At 44.2% G+C, this 16,082-nt stretch overlaps 1 protein-coding gene across 1 annotated transcript in view; it reads left to right on the forward strand.

Moving 5' to 3' along the window:
* Positions 1–16,082, forward strand: part of cfap299 (cilia and flagella associated protein 299) — a 68,158-nt gene that overhangs the window by 15,571 nt on the left and 36,505 nt on the right. The window lies entirely within an intron of this gene.

Consider the following 16,082-nt stretch of genomic DNA (forward strand, 5'->3'; position numbering starts at 1 on the left):
ATGCTAATTCACGGGAAAATATAATTTGTCGACACTACACCGAACTTTCTACATCTTGACGTCATTGGCGGAAGATGGCAGCGTTATATTTTGGTTTAATTTGTGAATAGTGGGAGGAAGCAGAGATGTGTCGCACATCTTTTAATACAGTCTATGACTTGAAATGTTTCACTAGTTCTAGCTAGTGAAACTAGCACTTTCCAGCTGGGCCTCCACCACTGCTAGCTGGGCCTCCTCCACCACTGCTAGCTGGGTCTCCTCCACCACTGCTGGCTGGGCTACCACCACTGCTAGCTGGGCTACCACCACTGCTAGCTGGGCTTCCACCACTGCTAGCTGGGCTGCCAGCACTGCTAGCTGGGCTGCCAGCACTGCTAGCTGGGCTGCCACCACGCCGGGCCGGGCTCCCGCCGCCACCGGCTGGGCCTCCGCCGCCGCCGGCTGGGCCTCCGCCGCCGCCGGCTGGGCCTCCGCCGCCGCCGGCTGGGCCTCCGCCACTGCTAGCTGGGCCTCCACCACAGCTAGCTGGGCCTCCACCATTGCTAGCTGGGCTGCCACCACTGCCAGCTGGGCTACCACCACACCAGGCCAGGCTCCCACCACCACCAGCTGGGCCTCCACCATTGCCAGCTGAGCTACACCAGGCCAGACTCTCACCACAACAGGTTGGGCTCCCACCACAGCAAGCTGGGCTTCTACTACACCAGGCCAGGTCCCTACCAGTGCCTGCTGGGTCTCCACCAGCTGGGCTTCCATCATACCAGGCCAGGCTTTCTCCACCTCTAACTGAGTTCTCACCACAATATGGGACATGTTCACAAAATGTGCTACAACCTCAAGTAACTCATCCAACAAAGAAAAAACTAAATTCGCTAAATCCGGCAATTAAGAAGCAACACAAAATGCCTTTCTTTAAAACCCTTAATAATGCCAAAACCATTTGGGACTCACGATCTAAACCAAGCGGAATTCTACTGGGCCATATTAACATTCGCAGCATTGTCAACAAAACTGAGCAAATGGAACATTTATTGAGTGACTCTAATATTGACATACTTGGTGTATCTGAAAGTTGGTTGACACATTCATCATCTACAGCAGCTATCAGTATTCCAGGATATAATGTATTTAGAAAAGATAGAGAAACAGGGCGAGGAGGGGGAATATTAATCTATGTCAGAGACAAGTTTAAATGTGAACTAATAAGGTGGCCTAAAGAAGTTAATGTTGAGTGTATTGGTCTTAATATATCACTTAGTTCTGCAATGTATTTTACTGTGATTTGCGTGTATCGACCTCCTTCAGCAAAGGATGTATTTTATGATCATCTTAAGACAATTTTAAATCATTGCAGCTCTAAAAAGGAAATCACCCTTCTTGGTGATTTTAATATCAACTGGGACATCAAGTCAGATAGGAAAAAAATTAAGCAGCTTACAGACAAGTACAATTTGACGCAAATTATAAAAGGGCCAACAAGGATAACAAATACGTCACATACAACAACTGATCTAATATTTACTAATAAACCTGAAAGAATTTCTAAGACTTTTAATCTTTTATCTGGCTTATCAGATCACAATTTTATCCTGTACTTGAGGAAAATTAAGAGGACGCACCTAATGGCATCCACTAGAGGTCAACAATACTATTTCATACCCAAAAGCCAGCAACAATTCCTGAATGAGGAAATCCAAAATGTAGATTGGTCTAATATTTTAGAAAATAATGACATCGAGGCCAGCTCAGATAGTTTCATTAAAAAATTAAATGACATTGTAACGCATTTTACAAAAAAAGGTTATTCCAAGCAACGTAAAAATGATCTGCCCTGGTTGAACAATCAAATTATTAAATTAATGAAAAGTAGAGATAACGCTCTAAAGCAATCTCTAAGAACAAGAACTGCAAGTGACAGACACATTTTTACATCACTACGAAACAAAGTTCTGAGGATGACTCGCAAATTGAAAGCCGAGTTCTACATTGAGATGATAAAAGGGGCAAATGGTAATGGAAAGCTAATATGGAAAAATTTAAATCAATTATTGAGACGGGACAAGTCTAACTATCTAAGTGAACTACAGCTCCAGGTAAATGATAAGCTAACTAACAATTTAGACATCATTGTAAATTATCTCAACAGATTTTTCATTAGCTCAGTTGAGGAACTGACAAAGCACTTTAACTGCTCGCAGAATCCTCACAATCCTGTCGATGCAAGCAAACCAATGTTTAGCATTGAAGAAATATCTGTCCTGGAGGTAATACAAATAATCTCATCCCTAAAAAGTTCAAAGGCCAGAGATACATTTGGTCTTACTAGTGACTTTTTGAAAACCCATAAAGAGGCTGTTGCTGACCCAATTGCACATCTTGTAAATCTATCCATAAAAAAAGGAGCGGTACCATCAACATGGAAGATTGCTAGGGTCGCCCCAGTCTTTAAGGCTGGGGACAAAACAAAATCTGAGAACTATCGACCAATAAGTATCTTGCCCATAATTTCCAAAGTAGCAGAGAAATGGGTTACCAGAAAATTGACGGAACACTTAAATAATGGCTATGCCACTCTTCATCCAATGCAGTTTGGATTTAGGAAACTTCACTCAACAGAGACTGCTACTTGCTATTTCCTGGAAAACTTAAAAAGCCTGCTGGATAAAGGCGGCTTTGTAGCTGCGGTATTTCTAGATTTAAAGCGTGCTTTCGACACCATCAATCATGACTTGCTTATTGCCAAATTAACCCATTTTAACTTCTCAAACAGCGCCCTCTGTTGGATGAAATCATACCTGTCAGACAGGAAACAGGCAGTTCAAATTGGTGATTCATTATCTTCTTATCTAACTTGTTCTGCTGGAGTACCACAGGGCTCAATATTGGGCCCTGTTTTATTCAGCCTGTATGTCAATAACTTACCAGATGTCTGTAGAAATATTAAAATGCAACTATATGCTGACGATACTGTATTATACTGTCATGCCAGCTCAATCAAAGACGCTGCTGCAGTACTCTCAGGAGCCATGGTGCCAGTGTCCCATTGGCTCCAAAACTGTTGTCTACATCTGAATACAAAGAAAACTGTCTGTATGTTGTTCTCCCGACAGTCAACTGCGGGACAGCAACCATCAGTCATGGTTGGTGGTGAGAGACTTGAGGTGGTTGAATATTTTAAGTACCTCGGGGTCATCTTCGATTCTAACCTTAATTTTAAGCAGCATGTTAAGAAAGTTAAAAACACAATTAAATTTAATTTATCAAATTTCAAGTATATAAGACCTTTCCTGACTATGGAGACAGCAAAGACTTATATGCATGCAATGATATTTACTCACATCTCGTACTGTTACACAACATGGTCACATACGTCTGAGAGCACTTTAAAACCAATCAAATCTTTATTCAAGAGAACTCTTAAAACACTAGACAAAAAACCTATATACTACCATTATTGTAAAATTACAAATAAACACAAAATCATGGACTTCGATAGTTTTCAGCTGTTTTTGGATGTCTGTCTAATCTTTAAGGTTCTGAACGGTCTAGCCCCTCCACCATTACAGAATTTTATAAAGAAGAAATCCCCTACAATAAATACACGAGCACTAACTAGAGGTGACTGCGAAATACAACGCCGCAAGACCAAATTTGGTCAAATGGTGGTGTCCATCAGAGGAACACAGTCCTGGAATATATTACCAACACATGTTAGAGACTGTGCCACTTACACCACCTTTAGAAAAAACCTTAAACAGTGGTTAGTAGCAAGCCAGACCTGCTCTCATATGTAACCTTTGGTCATTCTAATTTTTTAACATGGACTCTTGATATGGGGACCTATTTTGTGTGTAAAAGTGTTTTTTTAATCTATTTTGTATACTGATATGTTGTTTTTATGTTCTTGACTTGCCTTAGGACAACGGATGAAAATTAGCAATTAAGCTAACTCCGGCATATTTATATTGATGCTCTGGCTGACATATTGATTAATGTGCACTGTCCTAATCAAATAAATAAATAATAATAATACTAAAGGGCGAGAAAGTAGAACACGTTGGTGTTTTCCTGTTCACTGTTCACACTGACACGTCTGTAGTGGAGCTTCTCAGTTTCACGAGTCCAGGAAGGTGTTTATTATGAATCATTGGCATCGTCTGCTTGATAAAACTTTGATGCACAGGGGAGAGATTTTAACCTCTGACCATGAAGCTGAATATTTTGACTCCAAACACGTTTAACACCGTCCTCTTGGAGTGTATGATGAATGGAATATGTTCCTCTGGAGGGATTGAACAGTCACCGTGCTGCAGGGAGTGTTGGTGTTGACACACTTGATATAATTCACTTCCAAGACGCCCGGTGTTGGAAGAAGGGAGTTTTGTTTGACCTCCGTTTACCTGCCCCCCCCTCCCCCCCGTGGGATTTGCAATTATGAGCTCACATGGAGTGCAGTGAGGGGAGCAGAGGCAGTAACACCAGAGGTTCTCCCACTGGATGTCCACTGTGTAAACAGAACCATGCAACAAGCCCTCTGTCTCTCTGCCGCTCTGTCTTTTAACTTCCTTTCTCCCTTTTCTCTAAAAGAAACCTCCTGTGGAAGATTAAGTGATTTTTTCAAAGTATCACTTCCTGTATACAGAAACGAGAGCCAGAGCGAAAACAAGCAAAATATCATGTTGTGTATTCCCAACATTGTTTTGCTGACATGATATTTTCCCACCTCTTCTTATTCCTCATCTCTTCAGAGCTTCTCCCTGAGCTGAAGAACTGGATTGGGGACGATTGTTTATTTTCCTTTGAGCCGCGCTCTGTTTAAAATTGAACCCACATTGGTGCACTTAATACCTCGTCCCTTTGAAACTGTTTAAGTAACAGCTAAACTTAATACAGTTTGACGAGGCTTGACCTCATCGGCGTGTTTACATTACACAGACGTACTCCAGACAACATTTGCACATGTGTGGACGTACAGTAAAACATGTGTTCATTTCTGTATGTTGTTTAATGCTTGAAATTGCAGCTTTGCATTGGTATGTGTGGTGTTTATATGATATTTTACATTCTAACTAAGCTCTCCACCCCCCTCCTCCCTCTTATCTGTCTTGCACCTGAAATCCTCTTCATGTCAGTGTCGCATTACTGCCTCTAATCCTCCATAAGGTCCGATAATAAGACCACCCAGCGCCAGGCGGTATCTCCCACACCGTTAAACTCTCTGAAGGCCTTTTGTCACACATGACTCCGGCTCCTATCGGCCACGCTCCTCCAGCCCGGGGATCACCCGCTCCAACACATTCCAGCAGCTCCTCATCCCGGCACGTTCTCCCTGCACCCTAATGCAAAGCAGCCCCCGTCCAACAAGTGGCTTCCATCTCCACCCCTCCCCCCCTCTCCCCCCCCTATTATATTTTATGTTTACACATTATTGTTATTTTAGGCCTTTAGGTCATTCTGTGTTTCGGGCTCTAACGCACACCCAGCGGTAAATTCCTTCGTTAAATCCACACGGTAAGTGATTTCAAATCCAGACGAGGCGGTAAACTTTTACTGTGTTTGTTGTAAAGTCGGAGTCTCGGGTTTCACCTGCTTAATTTATCATAGAGGGTTCGTCACTGTTGTGAAGGATCGCAGAGAATCATCCGCTTGAGTCGCACAAAGGACGGGGAAAAAGAAAATACTTAGAGCTGAGTAATTGGCATTCCTTTAAATGGATGACATATTCATTGTCATCCTCCGCCCCATTCATCTGGGGGGGGGGGGGGGGGGGTCGCTCCTTTGTCCTCCTTTCATGTCTGTCTCAGCCTTTCAAGTCCGGTTGAAATTACACCTGTCAGTTAATGCACTCGTCAGGTTATTCTGTCTTTTCCATCCTGCCCCACATACAAAAGATTGATAGCAGACATGACTCCCGATGAACAGAGCTCATCTTCTCTTTGCGTGCGGTCCCTGCCCCCCCCCCCCCCCCCCCCCCCCCCTTGTTCCCTGCCCTTCAGAATAGAGGCAAAAGGCAATGAAGCCTATTCTGCATTGAAAATATTGACTTTGATACATTTCTCCTTCCAGTTTTCTCATGAGCTCTCAGTTTTCAGTGTTCAGCAGCCGTGCACTCTCTGGGCTGAGCTTCCAGGCTGTTCAGTGCCCTTCCCTCATTGTGCTCTTACTCCCTCAGCCCTGTTGCGAAAGCTGCTCCGCTGCCAAAAGTCACACACAAACAAAAGCTGCACCTGGGCACCTCTGGCTTTATTTGCACTGGGTTAGAAGTTAAGTTTTTTATCAAATCCAGGTCACACCTGCACAGGATGCCTGAGGGTGTCAATTGTTTGTGAGGCTCACATCTGAAACTGAAGGTGTGCTGCCACCACCCACTCGGCTCCCTGTTTGTTTTCAGGTGTTTGTTAAGAGGCTCTGACGGTGTCAGTGTGAAGTTACAACACATCAGACTAATGCTGAACTGATGTGAATGAGCACAGTGAAGAGCAGCTACACATGAAGCCCTGAGCCACTTGTAGGGTTCTTACTCTAGAGACTGTCCCTAGAGACACTTCTAGACCAATAGGGACTGAAATAATGAGATGATTAGATTAATGAAATAAGCTAGAATCCTCCACCGAGTCCCAACATATTTAAATCTGCTTGATTTGGATTTTATTTACTTGCACCAAATTGCCCACAATTACTAACACAGCTCAGCACAACTCCCTAAACATTTCTGAATTTTCTGAATTCACTTTTGTAAAAGTGACCCTTCTCACCCCAGAACTTATGGCTTCTTCCTTAGCTTCCACCAAATTCAAGGAAATCAGTTCAGTCCTTTTTGTGTGATCCTGCTGACAAACAAATCAACAAATCAACAAATCAACAAATCAACAAACACTCACAGCGACAGATGATCATTGGAATAGTTGTTTTTGTCAAGTTATATATTTTTTTATCAAACTTCAGGAGGCTAATTCAAGAGCAGGAATGCACTGTCTTGTCATTTTCAAAAATATCTGAAGCTTTCATTATTATTGTTTTTAATTATCAGTATTTTTATTATTATTATTGTTTTTCTTATTGTCAAACTTCCTCCAAATGTCATTTACATCTGTGAGGCTGTTTTCTAGATACGCTGCAAATTCACAGTGTAATGGGATTGAAACCACAAACCTGTTGGGAGACAAGTTCAATAAAATGTCCTCTGTCATATTGAATATTGAAAATATTAAATTATATAAGACTTAAAGCATGTGACATATTCCATTAAGAGCGAATAACACGTTTTTTTCACGGTGCACTGCAGATCAATCACATGAAAATGAAAATATATTTCATCAAGCGTTGTGGAATCACTCTTATTGTTTTACAGACGACTCTTCTAGTGACTGCAGAGCAAATCATTCTTTGTCAGTAAATCTCCCCTGAAGAGGTGAACACACGTGTTTCTCACTTCAGGACTAAAGCCATCACTCACTGGGTAACAAGAGGAAGCTTCATTAAAACAATGCAGCTGGCGAAGTGCCTCGCTGTGGAGTGGACGTGTTTGCTCTCAGCCCCAGAAGCAGCAGGACTGTCCAGAAGTCAGTTTGTTGTGTCAGTGGTGAAGAGGAACCACAGGGAGTCGCATTCAACCTGTCAAACCTGCTAAACAAGGAGAAATGATTCTGAAAAATCACCCGCAAAGATTTTTATTACTCGCAATATTTGGTGCGCGGTTACACAGGAAGGCCTCGTTAATGTGTCACACATAATGAGAGGCATTTTACATCGCTGTAAAACAATGAGAATGTATGTTAGGTTTTCTACTGGCGGGGGGGGGGGCAGTAATCACTGTTACCTTGTGCACGCTCCATGGAGGCATCTCAGTTCTCAGGAACAGTACATTTCCTTTCTGGTGAAGTTGAGCCGCAGTGTGAGCAAGCGGAGACATTTTCCCACGACCTCATGAAACACGGTAATTCACACCGATTTAGAAATTCCTTGACAAATTATGTATCTGGCTTTAAAATCCGACATCCGGATACACTCGGCGGTGCATTGGTTCTTTTTCAGAAATGAATGAAAACTCCATGAAAGTGCTGCAGAGTATTAATGTCCTGAAAGCAGGAGCGTTTCAAGGGACTTTCGGGGCCCGGGGCAAAAAGAATGATCTTTTTAATCAGTCTATAATAAGCATATATAAATAAACAGTTCAAACCATCACATCACATCACACACACACACACACACACACACACACACATACACACACATTTAAACATCCTTGCTCACAACCGAACCTCTAAATTTACAAAGTTCCTTGCAGAAACTTGGCAGCATGGTTTGTTTCCTTCCATCCCTGGTGTTGGTGCAGTCTCCTGAACATGGCGGATCATTGTCGGTTCTTTCAAAACTGTTGTTAAGTAATCAGCCTCTCTCCAGTCCCCCCCCCCCCCCCCCCCCCCCTTCCCAGCTCAGGCTGCTCTGTCGACCCTGCCGTGAGGCCCCTGTTGCAGGAGCAGTGTTTAAAGGGTTAAATAGTTCAGGCTGCAATACAAAGATATCTCTCTGCAGTTTGGGAAGTTTCTGCTCGTTTGTATAATACAGAAAATGTAAAAGTTGGGAGTAGAGTGCCGTACAACTCTATGCATTAGTTTCTGAAATGTATACATTTGTGAATGAGTTTTCTGTATGAATGGAGACATGTGGCCTTTTGTAAAGAGAATTGTTCTTCACCAAAGTGGAAAAATACTTATTCTAGATCTAGTAAGAGCACTGAAGAGCTTCAGAAATATGTCCCACTCACTTGAGAAGAATTTCTTTGGTCTAATTTGACTGTTCAGAAATGATTTTCGCTCTCCTGCCCTTTCGAGTTGTGGAATTTAGCTGGTTGGCCTGCGCTGCGTGTCTCATGCCCAGAGGGGACATCCTGCATAAAGGAAGTGTTTGTCTTTGGTCTGTGGACCCAGCGAGTTCTGTATTGATAAGCTCCTGTCGCTATAGATAATAAGGTGGTCAGTCATGCAGCCCAGAGATCAAGTATAGCATTGAAATTAAAGAGGAATTCCCAGCCCTATTGCGTTACAGGCCGTGTGTGTGTCCCCGCTGCCCGGCTCCTTTGTCCTTGTCACGGGCAGTAAAAACAACAATGGCAAGTTTGATTTCAAAGCAGCAGGACCAAGGTGGACAGTCTTTAGAAAGGAGCGAGTCCCTCAGAGCTATCGGATGACCTTGACTTGAATGGTGTCACAGACTCGTGGAGAGGTGGGGATACAGCCCCGACAGGTTGTGACCATCTATCAAGTGGAAAACAAGAAAAGCTTTTGTCCAGAGGGGGGGGGGGATCCGTTGTGACATATGAGAATCAGCTAATAAGCATCTATTTTTATATTTTTAAGACTTGATGTCAACCCCCCGACGTGATATATCCTGAAAGACCCAAACAGAACAACTTAACCACCTTGAGTTATGTTTCCCCCGAGCTCCGAGCCGGACGACTCGGGCTGCACTTTCTCACAAGCGCAGGTCCCGGGGAAAACCATAACACTGAAACTGTGAAATATTACTCTTGGCTGATTGCAGCGCGTGGATTTCATGGCTAGTGTCTTACAGTCTATAAAAAGAAAATGGATAGCCAAAGCATTATGTGTTATGTTAGTCCATGCAGCCAAAATGGCAGCTGTGCCCCGTCTCTCAATGCAGCATATCTGCCACCGAGGGATTTAGAGAGGAATGAGGAAAAGAGAGATTAAACCGCCCCTCATGTTATATACAAATCGTCTTTTATCTCTTGATACAAGGCGATAGAGCGATAATAACAGAATACTTATTTGAATCGTTGAGTCTGGGTCTCTTCTGGGGAGACGCAGCTTTTCTTGAATGAGAGTGTAATGAGTGTGGGTAAGTTACAAAAGCCAGATCCAGTGAGAACTTTTCCCAGTGGCCATTCGGAAACCATTCCAGGGCGGATGGTTTGTTTACCCGTGAAATCACACATCAGACAATACGTCAGGCCGATCCCAGTGGCACTGCCCAACCTCGCTGTGCTGCCACTGGGAGCCTGGATGAGCCCCCCGCTGTAATGGTTTCTACTGGGCCCCCCCCCCTTCCCCTCCACTCCACATGAACAGCTGCTATTGTCCGGAGACGTTGCCCCAAAAATGTGGCCCCTGGACCCTTTTCACAGCAAATGAAAACGGATACACTTAATCTAATCTCTCGGGGATTTTTCCTTTTTTTTTTCAAATTCGTTGGGAGCACATTTGGTCCGCGGCCCGTCACCGTCAAAACAATCCGCCGGCTCGGTTTGCCACTGGGAAGATGGGCAATCATATTAAAGTGTCTGGAAGGAAGTCTCGCATTAAGAGGAAGCCATCTGGGAGTCTGGATGAACTACATTCGCTCGTGTCCCCCGTCTTAAACTGGCCCCGCGTCGGACACAGTGGAAGATTTACTGGGAAGCAGATTATTGAAGGGATTACTCTATTTGCTTTTGGTATTAGGGCAGTGTCTTGTGTTCTGTCTTGTATTAATATCTCCTGAATCGCATGGAACCAAGAGCACAGATCTGCAGGGGCTCACTTCCGAAGTTGTCTTTTTTCTACCACAGCCGAAGAGAAGGAAATACTTCATTAGGGATAATCCGGTGTATTTATACCTCAGCCGAGGAGGTTGTGTTCCTGTCCGTCTGTTTGTTGGTTGGTTTATTTCTAGTTTTGTTTAGTTTCTAAGAACGATTAACCCCAAAAAAAACTAATCCTATTTCCAGGAAACTTGGTGGAAGGATGCGTTTAGCTTTTCGTGGCCTGAATATTCAGTTTGATAAATCAAGGTCACGGGCTTCTCTCCCCTGAGACGTTCAAATACAATCCTGTGCAGTGAAGCAGAAACCGTTCATGGCTGTAATCAATCTCTATTTACGGCCACATTATCTTTTACATTCCTTTCATTTGTATTTTTCATAGACTCATGAACTGTGGTATGTTTTTACTCACCCTCCCATCCGTGTATTAGGAAGACACAGCTACATGTTAGGGAGGACGGAACATCTGTGTTAAATACTACCTAAAGGTTTCAGGCCGGTCCCTGGAGGAATGTGCACCTGCCATGTGCAGGTGGTGTTTTTTAGAATCCTCCGGCTCAAAATCAACACTTTATGTAACAGGTCTCATAGCGAAGCTGCTTCACCCCCGAGATGTAGTTACTGAAATAGATTGACATCGAAGAGAATGGATTAAAAAAAAGAGTGTAAAGGAATTCTGATAAAAGCCCGATAAAGAAAAACAAATGGTTTTAGTGACGCTCCCATTGCAGCCATGCTTTTCTCCCTTTGTTTATATTTCCTCTGCATCGCGTCCTTCTGACATCATGCCTCTGGATTTCCCTTCAAAACAGTGATTAGATCGCTCCACTTTGTGTCTGGACCCCTCTTTTTTCCTGGCCTCCTGTTGGGGAGGGAAGCCAAGTGTTACTGGACTGAACTGGTGAGACTCGGTATCTGGTCTGGGAGGCTGCAGGTGCAGTGTCTGGGACATTTATCTCTTTAAACAACTACTTAACCTCCTGCATCTGCTTTTAAGGAGACAACACGTACACTCCAGTGACCGAGGGGAGGAGAGGACATCAATCTGTTATGGATTTTTATCCAGCTATTAGAGAAATGTAGAAAGTTCTGTTTGACCAAAGACAGAAAAACAACTTGGTGTTGCACTACTGTAGGAACAACTGCATTAAAACTTTAGATTACATGATATTAAAGAAATCTCAATGGTCACATACAGCACAACAACAATTAATGCAGCACTGTGGATAAACACACTCTTAATTAACACAAGCTGTAGTTTGTGGCATTAACACAAAGACCTGAGATCCTTGCTGAGCAGCTCCTGAAGGCCTCTTCCCTAAAGTTAACAGCTTCTAGGCCAATTCCCAAACTGTCACAACTTTTCTCGGTTATAATTATAAATAAACTAAAAGATGATGGGGAGACGTAAGCACTTTGTAGATTAACAACGGCTGATGTGCAGTGGATGAGCTTCAGGCTTTTGCTGTGAAATCCCTTCCTGCAGTTTCCTTTTTCCTCGAGGGTGAAACATTCAGCCTCTGTGTGAAAACGACTTAACACTTAGCGACGTGGACGATATGGTTTATTCTTTAAAACACTACCGAGGTTCACGAGGTGATCATTTAGGCTAACAAGCTCGCCCCAGGAGTGCAGGAACAAATCCATTTATGGTCAAAACACTGATACCCAATCTGGGAATCCAGCCTATCCGCCTCCCTGCAACATATGGAGCACATTCTTCAGAATCTTCTTTGTTTTATCACGACACTGGACTGCTCTGGCTGTGTATTATTCCACCTGAGTAAATACGGGGCGGCATCTCTTCTCCTCAGTGCAGCGCACATGTCTTCCAGAGGCGTCCGGCTCAGGCTTCAGCCCGTGTTCCTCCTCTCCCCTCGACTCCAGTCCAATAACAGTCCAGTCCCCTCCCTGCTATCTGAGAGCGAGTCCAGGAGTTTGTGTTTTTGATTCGTATCCTGAGAGACCAGCTGCTGTTGATGGACAGTTTCTCATCAGGTCAATGTCAGAGTGTCTCTGTCTCTGTCCCACAGAAATGCCAAAGAACTGAGCTCATGGTTTAACTTTCAAGCTTCTTAAATCGGAGCAGGCCAAATTCCCTGCATATTTTCATGTCATTGTAATGCATATTAACACATGTATGAGGTTCCTGCCAGAGAGACATGCAGATGGTTTGAGTCTTTTCACAAATACCAGGGATTTTACATATTTTCTAAATCTGAGCTACCTGCTATTTAACTAAGCATAGTTTGTGGTCTGTTTTAATTAAATTGGCTTATTCATGCATGTTTTCTAAGCACCGCACTTATTGGAAAGAAAATGTTTTATTAGAAGGTTAAAAGCTAGAGAACTGTGTATCAGGTTAGTGAAACTCACTTAGTTTTATATAATTTATGTAAAGAAGATGAAAATTAGCTCACGTTCATCACAAAGGGCCTTACCCAGGGAAACGTCGTAAAACAAGAACTCACAGTAATTAGTAGCACTGATGTAAAACCAATCGGACCCTATATCTCATGCTATCTGACACTTAAGGCTGCAATGTGTCACATAGAGGTGTTGAAACTGATAAAGGTATCTGCTTTAATGAGCCTTGTTGGAAGGCAAACAAGCGTGAACCGTGCACGCCCATATTTGTCCGAGAGGCAATAAATAGGTCACCTATTAATCTCACGAGAGATAGTGAGCGCTAAGGACTTGTTGGTGATGTCTCTGCTTCAGGCTCAAAAATATCACTTCATGTTGTCTCAGGGTTTTGTTGAATCATTATTAGATGTCCCGCAGTTTAAGGAGTTATTTATTGTTTGACATGTGATGTCAAACGTGTCCTCTGGTTTTAGTCACTGAGTAACAACATGCTACCAAATTGTACAACGTGTCCTTTTCATTCTGTGAACTCTGTCAATCCAACCGTCACATCGAATCCTCTCTGTTTACGTCCTGGTGTCATTTGTTGAGAGCAGGTGTATGAAGCGCTCAGAGGGAGGAGGTGAAGAGACGAGTTGATGACAACATGCTGCATGAGCCCCAGAGGTCACTGCCTGGGTTCGAACTCTTGGTTTCAGGCCTGTGCAGAACTCACAGAACTCAGGGAACACAGCCTTATGATTCCTCTCCACTTGGCACCACCATCCTTTTGGTAAACTGTGCCAATAACACAAAGGTTCCCTAACTTTTCAGCCCCCCCAAACCCCTAAGATAACAGCTCCGGAGACTTGTGATCCTCATGGAGGTGGTTGATACGTACAGAGGATATTTATTCAAGCACAAACATGTATGTGCACGTGTCCTAATCTTTCCTGCCGTGCTGTAAATTGACCTCCTGCAAGTGATGCTGTTTCTAATCGGTCATAATCATGTGGGCTCATGTGAGGACACAGAAAATCAGAGGGCTCATGATGTGTGTGTTTTCTATTTGACAATTTGTTCTAATCTTTTGTTACAATTACGGCTAAAATCGTCTATTTGTACATGTTTTAGAAATTGTATTCGATGTCAGGAAATCCTCACACGACCCCCCCCCCCCCCCCTCCATGGTGTCTCATGACCTCCCGGGGGGGGGGGGGGGGGGGGGGGAAGGGGGTCCCGACCCCTAGTTTGGGAACCACTACAATAACACACGTCCAGATTCGTTTACATGTTGATCTAAACAGTCCGTCACAAAGATCTCTTCAAACAGGAAGTGCTTTATGTTCCTGTTGCAGTCACTTTGGTTTGGTTGAAATTAATAGAGGAGGAAGTTGTTGTCATTAGATTATTTAGAATGAAGAAATGAGAAAAGGAAACTGTCACACCAAAACAGTTTTAAGTCCGGCACAGAAACCGCTAGTTTTTAATAAATAAATATGTTTATTACAGGAGCTTAACATATTTGTCTTTGCACTACAAATCACAAACACACACAAACCCACAGTCACCACAGTCACTAGCCAAAAATCCCCTGCTGCTCTATCTATTTGCTCTGGTCACCTGCAAAGTGGCCGGTGCAGCAGAGAAACCTTCAGCTTTTACTTTCCTCTCGGTCGTGTTCGCTCTGCGCCCCGACCGAGCTGCCAGCTCAACTTTTATTCACCGGCCGTGTATTTCCAGCCGCCATCTGGCCCAGCTGATATCACAGCGGTGACCTGGTTGTAATATGGATATCCCCCCCCCCCCCCTCGTTTATCTCATCCCCGGTGACGACGTAAGAAAACAAAATCCTCTGGTCTTTCCTTCGCAGGGAGAGAATCTCCTCTGGGCCGGCAGAGGCCAGGGAGAAGGTGAAGAGGACAAACATGTTTCCACTACCAGACGTGCAGCGCTGCTCTTATTGCTCCGGACAATGTTAGTGTTGTCTTACACCACAAGCCCTCCTTCTCTTCTCTTCTTTTTTTTTTTTTACTTATTTCATATCCACAGAGAGCGGAGATCAAACAACATGGCCGTCTCTATTATTCTTCTCCTCTCGCAGGGCTGAGCTGAAAAGTACATTTCATGGTTTGAGAAACACAGTGAAAACACAGTGAATTCCTGGTGCTGCGGTGTGACAGCCGGCGATTGCAGGAGTCTCATGGCAGGGCCCGGGGGGGGGGGGCTTCTCAGCAGAGCTGCGGGCCAACCAAAACAGAATCATGTTTGAACACCTATTTCCACTGGGATGGGGGGTGGGGGGGGAGTTGTGCGAGCTTTAATCAGGATCTTAAAACAGGCCAGCCTTTGATAGAGACTGGGCTCTGTACATTTATCTGGTTCCTCTGAAGCCGGCTCACGTCACTCACTTTGATCCGACTTCTCCTCGGAGCGCCGTGTCCGACATGTTCTCTGCTGCCGATAACACGCCGGTCAAGTTGTGATGTGGAGAAGGGAAAATAACCAAGAACCCTGACCCCAGCTTACCCCCCCCCCTCCCTTCATATCCAAAGTGCATGAGTGTGTGTGGTATGTAGTACCTCCCACGCCCCCCCCCCCCTCCCCCTCCCCCTCTCCGTATGGAAACGGTGCCATTCATTTTCCGAGCACTGTCATAAACATCACTTCCTGGTTAAAGAGGAGCAGGACAGGGTGCCGCCCCACAATGTGCGAGGGCAACAATATTTGACTTGGACGTGTTCCTGGTGATGAGGCCAAACCCCTGCAGCCGGCCTCTTGGCAGATGTCACGCCTGGGCGCTTTGGAATAAAGCTGATAGGAGCCGAGCCGGACCGGGCTCTATACCCACGACGGGCTCGGGTTTGATCTGTGCATCAGAGGACAGAGACGGGACTCGAGTTACCACGCACTTAGATTTACATCAATAATCTGACAGATTGATTCAAAACACCAGCTGCCCGAAAGCTCAGAGTTAGGTTCTGAGCATCCAGTGTCATAAAAACAATAGCTCCCGTGTTCTGGACTTATAATTAAACACTAGAACCGATGACTTTAAGCAGCAAAGGCCACATTTGTCATGTTATTATCAAGCCTAGCTAAATCTACTGCAGTCTAAAACTTTCTAGAGCTTTGTCCAGGATCTAGGAACCTTTGCAGGAACTGGAACTAGTACTTAACGAAAGTACAAGAG

Source organism: Pleuronectes platessa, chromosome 4 (genome assembly GCF_947347685.1).
Source record: "Pleuronectes platessa chromosome 4, fPlePla1.1, whole genome shotgun sequence".
NCBI classification, from domain to species: Eukaryota; Metazoa; Chordata; class Actinopteri; order Pleuronectiformes; family Pleuronectidae; genus Pleuronectes; species Pleuronectes platessa.